We start from the raw sequence: 6,157 nt of genomic DNA on the forward strand, positions 1-6,157 counted from the left end.
TAACACTTTTTGTAGCGGTAAAAATACTAGAATCATAACAGGTTTAATGGCTAAATAAATGGTGGTGTGTGTGAATTAAGTTAAATAATATTATGCTGTTAAAAATGACAAATATGAGGAACTCAGACTAACATGGAAAGCATATGAGCTGAAAAGTTTGCACTTGGTACCACTGCAAAGTGGTTTTTTTGGGGGTTTTTTTTTGAAAGGCAGTTAGGCTAAGTGACTTAGGTCATACAGATGGGTAATTATTAAGTGTTTGGGGTCGGATTTGAATTCCACCAGCTGCCCTTCATTGCAAAGTTAAGAAAGCAGAACTAGGAGAACAATATACACAAGAGACAAGCAAATGTACTAGTTTCAAGGATCCATCTTGCAGCCAAAAAGAAGATGATAAAAACTAGCTCCCTCCACTTGATACTGAGTACTACAGTATCAAGATGTTATTAGTGTTTGTTCTTTATTTTTGATATAAGTGACACAGACTTGCACAAAGTCATCAGCTTCACTCTCTCTTCCAGAGTCACTGAAGATCAAAGGCAAGACAAAAATCAAGATGACTGCATATGGCCCAGGATGCAATGGATGACCTTAGCATCTTCAATATCTGACCAAGCTCTGAGAGTTCCACAATGCCTGCTTCAGTCACCTTCATGGACATCGGAACAAATATTCTCATATTGGAAGAAGATAGACCATTCTACCAGTAAACCAGGATCATATTGAGATAACCTGAGAGCTATCCAGCAAAGGTGGGAGATGAATGGGATAAGCCTAGAGAATGTGTTCAGCCCTTTATTTTTTAGACCAAAAAATACTTTTAGAAGACATTCCCTACCAATAGAATCCTTTGTTGTTATGAAAATAAACTGAAGCTAGGGTGAGGAAAGCTGAAAGAATGTAGGAACAATGCGGATGACAATGTTCTATTTCACAAGACACATGACAGCAAAATGATAATATCTAAAGAAAGTATGTTGAGTATCTAGGAGAAGTGAAGAACAAGAGCTTGGGCATAGATCTCTCCAGCTATGTATCACTAATATTAATCACACTCCTTTTCTTTATAAAAAGGGCCTTAAGGGTAAAGAGAGGGAAAATGTGTGGGGATATGATAGACATAAATACAAAATTAATGATCACAACTATGAACAGGAATGAAATGAGCTTAAACATAAAAAACAGAAAGGAGGGAGCAGAATAGATTAGAAGCAGAATCCAAAAATATGCTGTTTATGATAAACATGTTTAAAAATAAATTTTCATACATATGTATATTTCAAACATAAAATTTCACAAACCTTGGGGACTAATTATATGTTTCCAATTAATTTTAAAAAGTCCTATTGAAAGTCATGGTCTCAATCAAGGCAGAAATAAAATTAGATATAATAAAAAGAAAGAATCAGGGGTGGTTAGGTGGCACAGTGGATAGGGCACCGGCCCTGGAGTCAGGAGTACCTGAGTTCAAATCTGGCCTCAGACACTTAATAATTACCTAGTTGTGTGGCCTTGGGCAAGCCACTTAACCCCATTGCCTTGCAAAAAAAAAAGAATCAGAAATATTATACTAAGGTTATCACTGAAATGAAATAATACTAAAAGTTAATATATAGGCACTTAGGCCTTTTGGTATTTAAGGAAAAAAGTCAACCACATTAGCAAGAGAAAAAAGTTAGCAAAGTCACAATAGTTGTGGACTATTATGTATCCCCTTTTAGACCTAGCAAACTCTTATACACCAAAAATAAATGTATATGAAATATATGAAAGTAATTAAGGAACTAAATAGAATGTTTTAAAATTTAAACGTGTTAGATTTCTGGAAATGGATAACAGGAAATAGAAAGGAATGTAAATATTTCTCAACTAAGAATGGTACCTTCACAAAAAATCACCTAGGCGCATCCTATAAGACATATGTCTAGGGAATAAAAATGTCATAAACATATGCAAGAAAGCAGAAATATTAAATACACATTCTCTAAACAAAATGTAATGAAATTATAATCCTTAAGGGATATTTGAAGAAAGATAATTGATAGGAAGATAATTGAATTTAAATGGAGATTAAATAATTTAATTTAAATGAATTGGTGGGTAAAAGAACAAACCATAGAAACAGTAGAAAATTTCATTTAAAAAATGATCATGAGTCAATATAACAAAAACTCTTGGATATTGTCAAAGCAGTCTTTAGGAAGAAATTGTTCTCTCAAACACTTTCATTAACAAAAAAAAGAGGAAATAATAAATGAAATTAATATGCATCTAAAAACAGCTAGAAAACCAACTAAACACAAAAATGGAAAATCTAAAAATAACGGCTTAGCACAATTGAAAAAAATGAATTGATAAAATTAGGAGGCATTTTCAAAAACTATGACAATAGAAAAACTATTATTACCTAATCTACTTTTTTAATTGATAGGAAAATCCAATCACCAATATAAAAAGCAAAAAAAATTACAACAAATGAGAGAATAAAAGAAATTATTATAAGCTATTTCATCCAATTATTATTTTGTTAATAAAATCAACAGTTTAGGTAAAATGAGTAAATGTTTACAAAAATATAAAATACCAGAGATAATGTAACAAGAAACAGAGAATTTAAATAAAACAATTTCAGAAAAATAAATTGAAAAAACATACATGAATGCAATTAAAAACAACAATAACAACAACATGAGACTAGGAGGATTTAGTAGTAAATTCTATCAAGCTTTCAAAAAAATTATTTCAAATATTACATAAATTGTTGGCAAAATCAGGAAAAGAAATGTGGTCAAGTTATCTAAACTGTGAAGAGAGGGAAAGAAAACGAAAGACCAATGTCATGAATTAAAATCAACACAAAAATAGTAAATAAAATTTTAACAGGGAGGTAGTGGTAAAGATAATATAAATAAAGAGGTTGAATTCATGCCAGGATGTAGGTTTGGTTCAACATTTAAGAAAACTATAAAAATAATATTATCATGTTACTATAAACACAATAAAAATCATATCAAAAGATGAAGAAAAAGCTTTTGACAAAATACAACACATTTCTTTTTTTAAGACTTTGAAAATATTAAGAATAAATTAATCTTTTCTTTAAAAAGGTAAATACTGGAGGCAGCTAGGTGGCACAGTGGATAGAGCAGCAGCCCTGGAGTCAGGAGTACCTGAGTTCAAATCCGGCCTCAGACACTTAATAATTACCTAGCTGTGTGGCCTTGGATAAGACACTTAACTCCAGGGCCTTGCAAAAAAAAAAAAAGGTAAATACTACCTAAAATCAAAAGGCAGTTGCTGTCTGTGTGTTGTAATGTATACACTATGTGTAATGGGAAAATGCTAGGGATCTTTGCATTAAGACTAGGAGTAAAGTTAGTAATCCATTATCACCTCTAGCATATGATATAATTCCAGGAATGTTAGTTATAGCACTAAGACAAGAAATAGAAATTGAGGGAATAAGTGAGGCAAAGAGAAAACAAATATATTACCTTTTTGCAAATGATATGATGGTCTACTTAGATATCCCTGGAGATTCAATTAAAAATTAATTAAATAATACTACAGCAAATTAGCAAGATATAAAGTAAATCATCAGTCTTTTCTATTTTTTAACCAACAGCACCCAGCAGAAAGAAAAATAGAAATTCCATTCAAAATAACTACAGAATGTATAAAATAACATTCTAGGATAGACCTAAAAGATTGGGAAAATATACATTGCTCATGCTTGGGCTGTGCCAATATAATTAATATACTACTGTTTAAATTAAGTTACTTGTTCAGTGTCATTTGAAACTACTAAAGAGTTACTTCATTAAAAATAATCACAAAATATGTTTGGAGAGAAAAAAGATCAATAATCCCAAGAGAAATGATGAAAGAAGAAAACATCAATGAAGAAGACCTCATAAATAAAATTCAGTCTCAAATTATATCACAATGCAGTAATCATCAAAGTTGTCTGGTATTTGACATGGGAGTTTTGGGATTTTACTATAATATTTCTGGGGATTTTCATTTTGGGATCTCTTGGAATCTCTTTTAGGAAGTAATTTATGGATTCTTTCAATTTCTACTTTTCCTTCTGGAGCTATGATATCAGAGCAGTTTTCCTTCATAATTTTCTGAATTTGTATCTTTTTTAAAATTATGACTTTCATGTATCCTAAGAATTCTTAAATTATCTCTCTTCAATCTATTTTCCAGGTCAGTTGTTTTTCCAATGAGATATTTCACATTTTTTTTTTATTATTTTATTGTTTCTTGAAGTCTCAAAGAGTCATCAGCTCCCAATTCCAATTTTTAAGGAATTGTTTTCTTCAGTGAGTTTTTGTACCCTTTTCCCCTTTGGGTCAATTCTGTTTTTTAAGGAATTCTTTTCATCAGTGAATTTTTTTAACTTCCATTTCCATTTGACCTATTCTGCTTTCCAAGGGTTTTTTGTTTTGGTTTTTGCAGTTCAGCTCACTGCTTGTGACTCTTTTAACATTTGGTTCAATTCTGTTTTGTAAGGTGTTATTTTCTACAGTATTTTTGCCAAACTTTTTTCATAATTTGATTGCATCGTTCTCTTTTCTTTTCTCAATTTTTCATCTTCTACTTTTATCTCTTTCTTAAGCTCTTCCAAGAATTCTTGCGGACTTGTATACAATTAGCTTATTTTTGGTTATAGATGTTTTTACATTGTTGTCTTCTGAGTATTTGTTTTAGTCTTTTCTATTACTGTAGTAAGTTTTTATGGTCAAGTACTTTTCTGGCACATTTCTTGACATTGAACTTTATGTTAAAGTCGGAGTCTGCTCCTTGAATGTTTCCAAGATATTATCTGCGGAAAGGTGTAATCACTGCTCTCCTGGTCTGTGCTCTGGTGTTTAACAAGGAAGGGCTCCTAGTTATTCCATTGCAGCTGCAGCACTAGCATTCTCCTTTACCCTAGAACGGTGGCCCAAGCTCTTTTGTAAACCATCACAAGTGCTTTTCTATGCCCTGGATCTGTGACCCAGAACTACATACAGGCAGCAAAGTTACATCCATATCCAGGGTTAGCAACCCCTGTAATCTCGTTCTGACCCTCTTACTGCCTCTGAACTAAGAACTCCCAAAGCTGCTGCTGCTACTGTCACTATTGCAGTTACCTTCAAGGTCTACTGCTGGTACTACCACTGTTTGCATTCTGTACTCAAACCCACCCTAATATCACAGATTGCTCATGCCAGCCTTCTAAATTGTCTCACCCTGGAAAAAATATGTCACCTGACTTTTTTCATCTCTGTCACTTCAGAATTCAATTTTAGGCATTTTTTTTTAAAGAATTTGGAGGGGGAATTTTGGGAGAATTTGGCTGGGTTGCTACCTCTAATGTGTCATCTTGCCCTTTCACTCCTTCCTTAATGCTTGACATAAAGGTGATGGACTAGAAGAATAGCATGATTAATCATTTTCAAACATGCCCAATGTGAAGAATTGTTTTGCTTGACTCTACTTTTTTGTTATAAAAGGCTTTTTATTTGGGGTTGTTGAAATGGGAAAAGGAACTAGTCATAGAAGGTCTCAAGGGGGAAAAAGAAACCTTCAAGAAAATAATGTAAAACTCATTAAAGAAACTTTTTTAATGCATAGAAGAAAGCAAAGTAAAAAAAAAAGAAACAACAAACCAAGATTTATGATTTTAAATAAAATCCTCATTTTTCTGTTCTTATATTTGTCTAAAGCTGTATCAATTATGCTGGTAAACTTAACAAATAATAACCAATAATCTAAATATGTTATTGTAGTGGAGATGAGTAATTAGAGATCTCCTACAAGGAAAAGATTTTAAATTCTGGTATTTTACCTGAATAGTGACTGAGAGCTGTAAAAGAAAATTTTGATTAATTTTTATCATTTCTCTGGTCAGAAAGAAAGATTATGTCTATTGGGATTCCTCAATGAGCAAAGCAGGTGGTTGAGGTGGTCAAACTCGCTTAAGGAACCAAGACAGGACCCTCAACATTTTCCCCAGGTTTTGTTGGATAGGAATTGAGGCAATAGCTGGAAAGATAGTCACTGCTAAGGGGACAATAGCCCTGATTTCTCTAGGCATAGTTGAAGGAAGGTGCATAAGAGAGTTTGAATTTCTGACAACCACACTCATCTGTATGGTTCCACACCA

The sequence above is a fragment of the Macrotis lagotis genome, chromosome X (assembly GCF_037893015.1).
Source record: "Macrotis lagotis isolate mMagLag1 chromosome X, bilby.v1.9.chrom.fasta, whole genome shotgun sequence".
In the NCBI taxonomy this organism is placed as follows: Eukaryota; Metazoa; Chordata; class Mammalia; order Peramelemorphia; family Peramelidae; genus Macrotis; species Macrotis lagotis.